The sequence below is a fragment of the Chelonoidis abingdonii genome, chromosome 6 (genome assembly GCF_003597395.2).
Source record: "Chelonoidis abingdonii isolate Lonesome George chromosome 6, CheloAbing_2.0, whole genome shotgun sequence".
Taxonomy (NCBI): domain Eukaryota; kingdom Metazoa; phylum Chordata; order Testudines; family Testudinidae; genus Chelonoidis; species Chelonoidis abingdonii.
In genome coordinates, this window is record NC_133774.1 from 50,917,746 (window position 1) to 50,931,834 (window position 14,089).

At 48.0% G+C, this 14,089-nt stretch overlaps 1 protein-coding gene across 1 annotated transcript in view; it reads right to left on the reverse strand.

The window, feature by feature from the left end:
* Window positions 1-13,540, reverse strand: part of TMEM171 (transmembrane protein 171) — a 40,050-nt gene extending 26,510 nt beyond the window's left edge. Inside the window, exon 1 of the mRNA XM_032771647.2 lies at window positions 13,415-13,540. The gene's annotated coding sequence lies outside the window, so the exon portion shown is untranslated. The remainder of the gene's footprint in view (window positions 1-13,414) is intronic.
* Window positions 13,541-14,089: the final 549 nt, after the last annotated feature.

Below are 14,089 nucleotides of genomic sequence, written 5' to 3' on the forward strand. Positions count from 1 at the left end.
CTCCCATAGTCCCACTTCCGAGTTGAGAGCCACAGTGCCTGATGGGCCCAGAAAACAATTGAACCCGGGTGGCTGCGGTACAGCCCACCCTCCCTTTGGAGGCAGCAGATCAACCTTTGCGCGTTTTTCCGCGCGGAGTGCATTGAGCAACCCATAATGCAAAACAGCAATCATGGACCCTGAGATCAACAAACAGGTATCCGGACGTGTACAAACTCGCGTCGCTCGTGCTGCTTATACTGAACCAATGACCTGCAAAGGCAGAGGAAGAGGAGAGGCACGATAGCTGAGCGGCGAGGACAGCGAGACGAGATGGAGGGCAGAATTTCATAAACTCGCTGGCTCCCAGCGGTTTGAGCTACTGCTTTACGGGGGCATCACTCCACAGTGAACGCCGATTTGGCACGGGAAACAAGCACAGACATGTCGCGTGCCAGATTGTTTTGACCGGTGTGGGACGATCGCAGTGGGCTGGAAACTTTCGCATGCGTAAGAGCATTTCCTAGAATTTGGTGTTCCTGCCCCTGAAACAGTGGATAATACAAACATGAGAGCACCCTCACAGGGAGAACGAGTGGCAATAGCCCTCTGGAAGTTGCAACGCCAGACCTACGTCAGTCGGAAACAATTGGAGTGGGCAAATCTACAGTGGGGGCTTGCACGTGAAGCCAAAGTAGCCAAAGTACATCGTTAAGGGCTGCTGCTAACGAAAGTTGTGAACTCCTGGGAATCGGGCAGGTGATTATGGATGGCTGCTGCAATTGGGTTTTCCGAACCTGTGGTGGGCCATAGATGGAACCCATATCCCTATCTGCCCCAGAATCACCCGGTACGCAGTACGGGAACCGAAGGGGTACTTTTCTATTGGTGCGCAAGCACTGGTGACCACGGGAGCTTTCCCCACATCCCGTGGGATGGCCCAAAGGAAAGGGTTCATGACGCTTCGGCGTCTTCAGGAGCACTAGTCTGTCTTTAAACGCTGCAGCAGGGAATTTCACTTACCCAGACCAGAATAACCGTTGGGAATGTTCAATATGCCAAGTATCCTGGGGGACCCAGCCTACCCCTTGATGCCATGCCTTCAGAAGCCATACACTGGCAGCCTGCGACAGTGGTCAGGAGCTGTTCAATCTACAGGCTGAGCAAGTGCCTCGGATGGTGGTAGAATTGGTCAGTTGGCTTTAAAGGGTCCGCTGGCGATGCATTACTTACCGCTCAGACCTCAGCCAACATGTCCAACGCTTGCATGCTGCTTGCTGTGTGCGTCCACAATCTTTGTGAGACTAAGGGGGAGACACTTTATGGCTGGGTGGGAGCTGGGCAAATACCGGCCGCTGACGTACAGCAGCAGCCAGAGACCAGGGCGATGAAGAGCACAACGGCAGCGCTGCGCATCAAGAGAATCGTTGAAAGACCAAGTTTCAGCACGGCCCAAGGGTAATCGGTGTGACTGGTTGCTTCCCCTATTGAATAACCCTCGCTCTTATGGACTTATTCAGTGGAAGCAACCAACCCTCCCCCTTTTCATTACACGGTTGGCGAAGAAATAAATTTCTGTATGTTCTTTAAAAATCATTTATTATGTCCTAAAAGTAATTATGCATCCGTTCGTTAAAATCATGATTTTTTCCTTACTAGATTTCCCTGTAAAGCAACCCACCCTCCCCCTTTCGATTCTGTATTACAAAGGAACTATAAAAAAGGCAGAGAATGGGAAGGCTTCCCTGACTGCTGTGTTTGGAAGGGGAAGGGAAACCTACTACACATTGTACGTAATTACAGCTTTTCCTGAACGCGGCAGGGGTGGAGGAGTAGGGCGGTCACAAAGCCTTTCCACACGCTTCTTACAACGTCTGGGTGAGGGAATATGGGAACTGGGCTGCAGGGAGGTTAATACAGGGCTGCAGTGGCACTCTGCTACTGTGCTGCTCTTCTGAAGCTCCACCATCGCGTTGGAGGATTTCAGTTTGGAGAAGCAGCCAGAACAGCGTTTTCTTCTCTTCCAACGTGGGTGGGCGGGCCGCGGGTCCCTCTCAGATCCGTTCACTGGCAGCTTCTGTACTTTTGCACCGACATCCTTCCAACATTGCTGTTATCGCCTCCTCATTGCGTGTTCTGTCAATAATTTCTGTGAACATATTCAAGCTGCGCGTCTTCTCCTTCTTTCTCCGACGTATACAGCAACACCCTCGTGATGCAATAGGGACTTCTGAGATAATGTGCAGGCTGCATGGGGAAGGCAAAACCAGGGAATAAGTATGTGGAGAAGGAGCCTTTTACAGAGCATGATAGACTCTGTTACGAATAGACAGCTATCCACCTACAGAGCACATGTGATCTCTATAATCAAGTCCGCATTTTGTAGCGTTAAATATTCAGTGTTGTGTGACTGGTGTGGACACACACAGCACGCAGTAGGCCAACCGTGACGTCCACAAAGCGCGATGGTAAGTGAGGCTTAAAATTTTGACTCTCTCGCCGTTCAACATACACAGTGATGCCTATATGATGGCCGTGCTCCTGTTAAGAGGAGGCCTGAATGCCCAACCCCCTTTTCACATCCACCAACACGCAGGCCTATAATATACGATCACTGCTAGTGAATTCACCCTACATCACCCCGCATTCGCGTGCCTGTAAGGAAGATCCTGCTTGCCAGACGCTGAAAACTCGTCGCTATCCTCCTCCATCCCCCCGCTCTGGCAGTAAGAAATCGCACAATTGTCGCCCCCTGTTTACAGTTCTGATGTTCTACAAGGTAACAATGATGATATCTCTCTCCTGACAATAGCAAGGCAGGAGGCAGAATCGTTTGTTTGATGCATGCTTCGTGCAATGCCTCAAATGCCTGCAGTAGCCCAAAATGTCTTGCAAATGCAAGGCGTTGAAAAGTTACCTACTATGGGGGGAACGGAGAAGGCTGTCTTGGCCAGAATTTCTATACTAGCATATAGGGTTTTGAGTTCCTCCACGATCGATTCATGGCATTAAATTTGGAGTATTTACTCCATCCCAGACATGTTAACGAAATTCCTGTAACAGGAATGGCTGCGACTGCAACAAAACCCTGGTGTATGGCGATCTAGAAAACCGTCTTATTTTAATCCGCTGTTTTGGTACAGAATTAAGGACACTTACCGGGTCGCTTCCATGGCTTCACTGTCGGCTCTCGCTTAGACGCAGGGACTGTGATTCTGGGTCTCAAAAAGATCCTGGCTGTTGGGTTACGGACTGCTGTGGTGCTGAAATCACCACGCTCATCTTCATCCTCAATTGCGTCTCCACTTCCCCCTCGATACATCTCAGAGAATCCTTGATATTCAATCCAAAGTCTAATCCACGCCAGGGGTGGGCACTTGGTAGCGTGAACCCCAGAATTGCATGAGTTCAGCATAGAAAGCGGCTGTTCGGCTCAGAGCCTGACCTTCCGTTTGCTTCTCTGGCTGTCTGGTAACCCTTCTAAGTTCTTGCAGTACTCGGCACTGAAGGGAGTTCTGCTTGACCTAATCAGCCAGAACTTTGAAATTCTTCCAAAAACTTTTTCATTTCGTCTTTGGAACGCAGTGCTGGACACGTGAGTCCTCACACCAGATAGCGATGCAGACCAGAACTCTCTGTGTGGCTCAAGCTTGCGGCGCTTTCTCGAATATCAGGAGACTGGCTTGTGACGAGTGCAATATGAGCTCTGTGTGGTCACCTGTGTGTGTGTCTGACCCTCAACGTGGAACCAATCAGGAAATGAATTCAAAAGTTCGCATAGGGGATAGGCTTTCCTGTTTACCTGGCCAGTGCAGTCACAGTTAGTGTCACGATGCCGATATATGCCCCTGTGACACATGGTTCCTGAAAACCCAAATGGGAGTGCTCACTTGGGCAGAGTAAGCGTCCGCTTCTGGTTTCTAAAAATTGAGTATGTCCTGGCCTGGACTGTCATAGCCACGACCTCCTGCCTCCAAGTGACCCCCCACTACATTTATGTAACAAATAAGTCTGTTGTTATCTTATATTCCTCACCAGACTGCGATGACAGAAAATGGGGGGTGGGCCGCCACGGTAGCTGCAGAGGGTTGGGAGAGAAGTGAAGCAATAAGTGCCAGTCTTGCCAGGAGAACCCCTGTTAATACAGCATGGCAGTACTGAGCTCTTTAATACACTTGACTCTTCCTCAGAGATAGCCCATGTTAGTCCGGGATCTGTAAAAGCAGCGAGATCCTGTGCACCCTGTTATAGACTAAGCAGACGTCTGTTTAGTCCTGTAAGGTGCCACAGGATTCTCTGCTGCCTTGAACTCTTCTTGTAGTCAGGACTGACTCTAGGGGGGAGACAGCAAGGGAGGGATTGACTCAGTGGCCAAGTAAGTCAATCCCAAGTTGGCTTTTGCGTGCGCCCCGCCGCTGATTTTTAGCGCAGGGCACTCATGATACAGCAGGACAGTTTAGAGAGAGAGATAACCATCATGTCATTGCCAGTTTCTCTGGCAGTAGACGGTACAGAAATAGTATTTGGTATATCATTCTTTTACTATCAATTGCAAAAGCAATTGAAATGCTGGTGTTAGCGCTCTGACGTGTCGCTCTGTCTCTCACGCATCTAAGTACAAATGGACGGAAAATACACAAAAAGCCGACGTCCTAGTCTCCGCCGGGCTATTGTGTCTGCGAAGGGCAATCCAGGAGAAAAATTGTGCGAAAGGACGTCTGCTGAGTTTCCAGAGCAAGGAATGACTCGACGACGTTTACGACGAACCCCCCCCTCCCCCCGTGTGACCATTTAACATTCTGCATCAGGGCCGGGGATCATGGAGAAGCAACGGGGGTGCTGAGCGACTCCGCCTATTCCACGTCCTCAGCAGGTCTCTAAAACTATTTGCATTCTTGCTTAGCGCCAGTGTCTGTAGCTTACACCACGGTGTCTTTTATGGTTCACGAACAGCTATCAGTTTCCTCCCCTACCCCAGCACGATGAAATGGAAAGTTAAATAAAGCAATCACTGAGTACTACAATTCACCCTCTTTTACTGAATGCTATCGTTACGAGAATCTCAGGCACTGAGGTGTATTAAAGCTTTGCACAGTGGCAGTTAATCATAGACAATGAAGTAATTCTGAGTGTGATTATTGCTATTGAAATCTGGCTCCTTTCCTAGTGGTAGATGGATACAGTATCTACTGGAAACAGCAAAATCTGTTACCATCTCATCTCATCTCTTTTTGTACAATCTTCACACAATAAATGGGACAGAACAGATAAATAACCTGTGGTAAATTTTTGAAGGAAAAATGGGGATTAACTCACTTGGGACTGGTCAATCCTGCCCTTTACGGTTAATAAAAATAGAGTCAGTTCAGACCAAGAATAGGATACAGTTATAATCAGTGTAGCACAGCAAACAGCTGCTCCGCACAATCGTTTCACAGAGGGTAGCCGCTGCAACACGTAACGCAATGTTGCTGTCCACTACTTGGCCTAACCACAGCAGTGCCCCCCCCACCATTGTTGGCATGATGTTATAAGATGCAAGATAAGATACAGAGTTTACTGAGATCAGATGAAGGGGGGGAGCCACCATGGGCTATGACAGTCAATGCAAGTCAGAATCTTTCTTAACGTCAAGAGCAGGAAGGGGTCTGATGAACGACCTCACCCCAGAGGATAAGAGAAACGGGTCCCCAGGCGTTCGTACCATTTCACTGTCAAAAAAGGGAGTCATCCCTTTTCAACCTGGAGCCCCCGGCACAACTCAGCCAGGAGCAATCATCGCAGCCAATCTACCTGGGAGGGGTAAAGGAGCCGGATACTGCTCTTTCACGCGCAGCAGCATCGCGTCTGCCACAGCATTCAGTACACATGAGTGGTGACATTACAGTACTCAAGGAATTATTATTTCACTTTTTTTTTACCGTGATGGAGGGGGAAAAAACTGACGAGCTGTTCGTGACCACGCCAGCACCGTGTATAGCGCAGAATTGGGCACGCAGCCAAAAAATGCAAATATTTTTCAGAGACAGCTGTGGAGACTCGGGTAGCTGTAGTCCCATTACCCTCTCCCTCAGGACCATCCGTTTGAGTGTCTGGCTGCCGTTACCTGTTGTCAGCCGCACCGCTGTGACCTGTAGTTTATGTTTCAACAGGCTTTGGCATTTCCTGTTCTTTCAACGGAGCTCTGATAAAAGAGATTTGTCTCCCATAAACACGGCGATAACATCTGCCTATCTCCCGTAAGTTCAATGCAGTAGAACTTTGCATTTGAAACGCACTCGCCAAACCCCGGGTGATCGAGCTGGACACGTGAATTTATTAGCAGGAAATGGTCAGCGTGTTATGATGCTCTCTTTCTTGGGATTTCCCCTGTTTACCGGGCACTAATCCGGCATCGAGTTCGGATGCGGACCAGAGGGTCAGTGGTGCACGTCCTGCCTAGAAATATATAGGCAAGTGGACAAGAGATCCAGTGTATCAGAGAGCACAGGTGCTCCGTGTCGTATTCACAGGGTTGCCCTTGCAAGAAGGCACCCGTTGCTTTCTCTCTCTCACCTTCCTGGGGCTAACCGTCATTTCCCCTCCCTGTCCGTTTGTTCATGAAGTATTTTTAGGAATACAGAATAAGAACAAGACGTGTTAGTGAGAAATGATGTCGGGGGGGAGGCGCGTGGAGCAGCCTCTGGCCGGGCTTACAGTCAAGGCAGAAGGATCTCTATCTTTAGATACCATAGAGGGAGGATTGACTCGTTGCAAGCAAGTCAATCCAATGTGATTGCAAAAATTTGTGAGCCCCAAGTTTCAATGATTAAGCTTGTTATTAGCCGTTCTGTCCTATCTACTGGCTCGCAGTAGCAATTTGCACTTGATGTTATAGCAGCTAGGCGGTTCCTTGATGCATGAGCAGAACTGTACTACCACCTAAGAGGAGGAACAGATACTGCTTCCTCGTGCTGTAAGTCCGTCTACTAGCACATTCATAACACAAGGGTGACAATAGAAAGTAGTCAAGAGGAAGATTTCTTACGCTGAGGAACAGCTACCCACAGTGCACCGCTCCTTAAATCGATGGTAGCCTTGGACCATGGACGCAAGCAATCGATTTTGTGATCGCATTGTGGACGCGCAAAACCGATTTTATAACATCGGTTTTGTAATATCGGTTTAAACTACTTCGAAATAATCGTGCAGTGTAGACGTACCCTCAGATCGGCCCTCGTGATCACAGGGAATTGAAAGAATTGGCAGCTTAAGACCCTGGGCTAGAGGGAAAGCATTAAGGCATCCCACCTTGAGAAAGGTGATGGCTATTGGCCTCAGACCTAAGTGGGCCCCCTCATGGAGACCAGGAGAGGGTGAGAGGTGCAGTTAATTCAAGAACTGTGTCATGGTGAATTGTGACAGGCTGGGCCTGGGCTGAGAAGCCTGAGAAATGGAGACTGGGACTGGAACAAAAAATTGCCAGTGAAAGGACATGGATAGATTGCTGGAGATGGGGCAGAAGTGTCTGTGCCCACTACAGCACACTCCTTTCCAACATCGGAAATGGAACCCAAGATTCCTGAGTCTTGCCATTCCTCTGCTGTCAGCAAAACCTGTGAAACACACTGGCAAAGTGTCCCACCCACCTGTAGTGCTGGTCCACCTAGAGAGGATGACAACTTATTACTGCTAGCAGTGATTCCTTTAGCTCAAGTGGCAGAGGTCTGGTTCAGTGGATCTAAAAGTTCCAACCCTGCTGATGTACCATGGAGGTGTTAACAGGAAACCACATGATAGATAGGCCACAGGTTTTTTCAATTTGCTTTTTTGGAAAAAAAAAACAAAAAAACCCACTTAAGACATTACACACAAAAACTCTCCAAATTAAAAGAACATTATTAAAGTTGCAAAGTCAACACTTAAAAATTAGAAATACCAGAATTATGGTTGCCTGTGCAACCTTAATTCAGCTTACTAGGGTGCATGCATTGGGACACAGTATTTAATTACACGATCACATACATTTTTTCTCCACAGTGACCCCCTGACAGTATTCACTGAATGAGCAGCTATTCAATATTTTGTTTTATTCTCATTCAGCATGTGGCACTGCTTTGAAGACAGAATTATTAATTTTCTCACGGGCTTTCCTGTAGTACTCATCACTATAGTACAGGGGTGGGCAAACTTTCTGACCCGAGGGCCACATCGGGCAACAGAAATTGTATGGCTAACCATGAATTCTCACAAAATTGGAATTGGGGTCAGGAGGGTGTACAGGCTCTGGAGTGGGGCTAGGGATGAAAGGCTTGGGGTGCAGGAGGGTGCTCCAGGCTGGGATCGAGGAGTTTGGAGAGTGGGAGGGGTAACTAGTCATTTGAAGTACTGCAGAATAAGACTTTCAGAGTTATTCTCTCTGTCCAGAGAATAGCATGACTGCGGGTAGAGGGACAAGAACATAGGAATTGCCATGATGGATCAGTCTTCTGGTCCATTTATTCCAATATTTTGTCTCTAACAGGGGCCAGCACCAGATGCTTTGGAGAAAAGTAGAAGAATCCTCATATTAGGCAGATGTGGGATAATCTGCCCCCTCCCCCTTTTAGGTTAGTTCCTAATCCCTAGTAATTAGATTAGTTTAAACCTTGAAGCATGACATTTGACATTTCTTCCAAAATGTGTTCAGGTCAGATTCTTGTCATCCATACAATGCAAGGTAGATAACAAAAAATCAGTGATTAAAAAAAAAACCAGATGATTTTATTTAAATTAAATACAGGGTTGTTTTTTTAAATTAACCTATTTAAAGTTAAATTTGAAACTGACAACCTATTAAACTAATTTAAATTAAAATACAAAAAAATATTAAACAGTACGTTTGCTGTCAAGTTTTAAAGAAAGGCAAACAACTAGGACTGTCAGTTAATCACAGTTAACTCACGTGATTAACTCAAAAAAGATTAATCGCGATTTCATATAGATCTTGTATTCTGTGTTGTAATTGAAATCAAAATGTACATTTTGATTACAAATATTTGCACTGTAAAAATGATAACCAGAAGAAATAGTATTTTTTCAATTCACCTCATACAAGTACTGTAGTGCAATCTCTTGGTCCAGAAAATGCAACTTACAAATGTAGATTTTTTGTTTTGTTACATAGCTCCACTCAAAAACAAAACAATGTCAAACTTCAGAGCCTACAAGTCCCCTCAGTCCTACTTCTTGTTCAGCCAATCGCTAAAACAAACAAGTTTGTTTACATTTACAAGAGATAATGCTGTCCTCTTCTTAGTTACAATGTCACCAGAAAGTGAGAACAGGCATTTGCATGGCACTTTTGTAGCCAGCATTGCAAGGTGTTTACATGCCAGATATGGTAAACATTCGTATGCTCCTTCATGCTTCAGCCACCATTCCATAGGACATGCTTCCATGCTTGATGACGCTCATTAAAAAAATAATGCATTAATTAAATTTGTGACTGAACTTCTTGGGGAAGAACTGTACATTCCCTGCTCTGTTTTACCCACATTCTGCCATATAGTTCATGTCATAGCAGTCTCAGATGATGACCCAGCACATGTTGTTGTTCGTTTTAAGAACACTTTCACTGCAAATTTGACCAAACGCAAAGTACCAATGTGAGATTTGTAAAGATCGACCTAAGATTTAAGAATCTGAAGTGCCTGCCAAAACCCGAGAGGGAAAAGGTAGGGAGCATGCTTTCAGAAGTCTTAAAAGAGCAACACTCCAATGCAGAAACTACAGAACCTGTACCACCAAAACAGAAAATGAACTTTCTGCTAGTGGCATCTGACTCAGATGATGAAAATGAACATGTGTCGGTCCGCACTGCTTTGGATGATTTTTGAGCAGAACCAATCATCAGCATGGACGCATGTGTCCTGAAATGGTGGTGGAAACATGAAGGGACATATGAATCTTTAGCGCATCTGGTACGTTAATATCTTGCACTACAACAGTATCATAAGAATGCCTGTTCTCAATTTCAGGTGACATTGTCAACAAGAAGAGGGCAATATGATCTCCTGCAAATGTAAACAACCTTGTTTGTCTGAGCGACTGGCTGAACAAGAAGTAGGAGTGAGTGGACTTGCAAGCTCTAAAATCTTGAATTGTTCTATTTTTGAATGCAGTATTTTGTACATAATTCTATATTTGTAAGTTCAACTTTTGTGATAAAGAGATTGCACTACAGTATCTGTATTAGGTAAATTGAAAAATATTATTTCTTTTGTCTTTTGACAGTGCAAACACTTGTAATCAAAAATAAATATAAAGTGAGCACTATACACTTTATATTCTGTGCTGTAATTGAAACCAATATGTTTGAAAATATACAAAACATCCAAAAATATTTAAATAAATGGTATTCTATTTTTTTTAATGGCACAATTAATTTTTTTAATCACTTGACAGCCCTACAAACAACTGATCTGGTGGATATTACTAACTAAGCACCTGTAACCAGAATTTGTTAAATCACCTTTTGACAGCAGTAACCTCTTTTGTAGGAGCAGAGAGAACATTTTATTCATTTCAGTTTATTCAAGTAGTTCAATTCAATGACAAGTTCATTCAAAGTTAAGAAACCAATTGGAAGTTGAAAAGAAAAAAAAGAGGAAAGGTGTGAGAAGATGAAATCCTCTAGTTCTAAAACCTTGAATTACATGATGAGCAAAAACAATCAGTTCAAATATTTAATAATGGCCTTTTCAATCTAGCAGAGAAATCCAATGGCTGGAAGTTGAAGTTAGGGAAATTCAGACCATTGAAACAATTTGGCAAGTATTGTGATGGATTTGCCTTCACTGACAATTTTTAAATCAAGATTGGATGTTTTTCTGAGATATATGTTCTAGAAATTATTCTGGGAAGGTTCTATGGCTTGCGTTATACAGAAGGTCAGACTTTGAGTGGTTCTCAAACTTTTGTACTGGTGACCCCTTTCACATAGCAAGCCTCTGAGTGCAACCCCCCCTTATAAATTAAAAACATCTTTTTATATATTTAACACTATTATAAATGCTGGAGGCAAAGCGGGGTTTGGGGTGGAGGCTGACAACTCACAACCCCCCATGTAATAACCTCGCGACCCCGAGGGGTCCCACCCCCAGTTTGAGAACTCCTGAACTAGATGATTATAATGGTCCCTTCTGGCAGAGCTGTAAGTAGGCATTTTAGCACCTGGGGCAAGCAAGCATATTTGTTCTCCCTATTGTTTTTTCATAATTTTTCTGCCCTATTTGACTTTGCACCTTGCCCCGCTCTGGTTATGGTCCTGCTTTCTGGTCTTGGAATCTATGAATTCTCCATCCCATTCCTCATGCAGCCTAACAGTTAGATTGCTTTTTTAAAAGTGCAGCTGCACACTGAGCCAATGTCTTCACTGAGTGTCCACAGTGACACTCAGGCTCCTTTCTTGGATTGATAACGTTAATTTAGAACCTTGTCAGGTATATGAGCAGTTTAAATTAAAGGGAGTTAAAAGGAGAAAGTGGTGATAAACAAGAAGGCAAATCAACACTGCTAAGAATGGAATCAAAGGAACACAGGGATTGCCTACGCCAGTGGTTCTCACAACAAATTTTTGGTGGCCCCAGAGTGCGGCCACTAACTCTTGCTGAGTATCAGAGGTGTAGCCGTGTTAGTCTGGATCTGTAAAAGCAGCAGAGTCCTGTGGCACCTTATAGACTAACAGACATCAGTCTACAAGGTGCCACTAGACTCTTTGCTGCTTTAACTCTTGCTTGTGGCTGCTCTGACACTTTTTCCTAATCTACCTAATTAACTGTATGAAAAACAAATATATATGCACATATACATGCTCAAATCATTGTAATTTATGTGGCTTTTTTTTTTCAGACTCGATAATAAAAATAATGTACAGTTGTCTTTATATTCTTTACTGGACCTAAACAGAATAGAAACAAATAAGGTGCTTTGCACGTTCTTGTCTTTTTTTGTTGTTTTCTTTTTTTCTTTTTAGACTTGCTAGCTAGTAAGTCTGTTTCTGTAAAAAGTGGTATTTGTATGTTTGTTGATATCACTTTCCACAGCAGCAGACTTGCTAGCTAGCTGAGAGGCAGTGAAAAGTGATATCAACAAACATACAAATATTACTTCTCACAACAGACATACTCAGCCCTGGCAAGCTGGGGGACAAATTAAGTCCTGGATGGGGAGGTGAGTAGGGAGGCAGCTAGGGGCCAGGAGTGATGGCTAGAGGAAGCAGTGGGTGCCTCGGGGACTGGAGGAGACAGTGGGGGCCAAGAGTGATGGGGGGAGCCCAGGGACCAGAACCCTATAGCCACACAGTCAGGCATGGGGGCTAGAGGACACAGCAGGGGCCAGGAGCAATGGGGGCATGAGGGGGTAGCCTGGGGCTGGCTCCTGCTGTTGCACAGCTGGGGGCTGGAGCCTGAAGCCCAATGGCTCTAGCCAGGTGCCCACCACCACGCGGCCAGCGAATGGAGCATGCAGCTGAAACCATAGGTGCCAAATAGTGGGTGCTCAGCATCCACCAGGCACTTGCTGATCAGCTGTTTGGTGAAGGGCAGGAGCTGCTGGGGGAAGGGGCAGAAGGGGACAGGAAGAGGTGGGGTCTTAAGGGAAGGGGCAGAGTGGGTGCTGAGCACCCCTCTGCCAGAAAAATGAACATTGCAGCCTGGTGCCGGAGGACACACTGGGGGCCAGGGGTGATTGAAGGCTGGGGTTGGATCCCATGGCCAGAGCCCAAAGCCCTGTGGCTGGAGCCCACTGCTATGCAGTCGAAGCCTAGAGACGGAGCCTGAAACCCCACAGTCAGAGCCCATGGCAGGTGCCCAGGAGCTCGGGGCTGCATGCTCCAGGGCCCATGGGAGGGAAGGGTGCGCCTGGGAGCAGAGCCCAATATCTCCCCCACCTCAGCACAAACCCGAACCCCGCTGCCTCCAGCGTTTCTGCCGGCGGGGTGCGGGGCGGCAGGGCCCAGTCCCTGAGGGCGGCTCCAGGGGCGGGGCCACTGCTTAGCCCCGCCCCAATCCCCCGCACGCAGAGCCCAGGTGGAAGCAGGCGGCCGTGGCTGCCGCATTGGAGAAACGCGGGGCGGGGCTAACCCACGAAGACCTACGCGCTGCCTGGCTCCCAGGTTGCGGGGCTATGGCCGCGCTTCCACACCTGCTAGCGGCACTGAGCTGGCGCCACGGGATGGAGACACTCAGCCTCTCCCCACCCCCCGTGCAACCGGGGGCGGTTTGCTCAGGGTGAGCCCCTCCCTTGGGGGTCCGGACCCCGCTCCCCCCCTTCTAATTCGTCCAGCCCCGTCGGCCTCAGCCGCCCCCAGTCTAGGCAGCTCGACGGTGCCGGATCCCGGGGCTCCCGCTGCTCTGGGTGGGGGGATCCGCCGGCTGCCCGGCTTGGCCCGCGGGGGGAGGGCGGCGGCGGTTACCTGAGGAGGCGGCGGTGGTGGTGGTGTGGCGAGGGCAGCGCGCCGGGCTCATGGTGGGCGGCCCGGCGGCGGGAGCCGCTATTTAAGCAACTGAGGCAGTGCCCAGGGGCAGATGGGCGGCGCTGGCTGCGGGCTCGGGGCCAGGCGGCGCGGACGTGCTTGGACCGGCTCTGGCTGGCACCTTCTGCGACCTTGAGCGCAGCGCAGGGCAGGACAGGACAGTGCAGGGCGCGCCCCCGCCCCCGCGCCGCGTCTCCTCGGCATTCTGAGGGCGGCGGCGAGCCGCAGGGATGGGGGACGCGGCGCCCAGGGCGGGAGGGACAGAGGCAGGGCGGCCGGTTCACAGAGGTCGCGGCGGCGCCAGGGCGCAGTGACGATCCCAACAACAGCCCCAGACCCCCATGCAGGGACCCGAAACTCCCGAGGGCAGATGCCCTGCGCTGCGCCCACCCCCCGGGTGCAAGGTACAGCCAGACCCAGCCCTTCTCCCCCCCGCAAGGGCAGGGTAGGGACGGGAGACTCCCATGGGAGTTAACAATACACACAGCGCAGTACAGCTGGAAGGGACCTGGCTAAATCACCAAGTCCAGCTCCCTGCGTTGGGATAGGACCAACCAGTAACCCCAGACCGGCCTGTTCGCCGAACCTGCGCAGCGTTTACACCTAAAGCCGAAG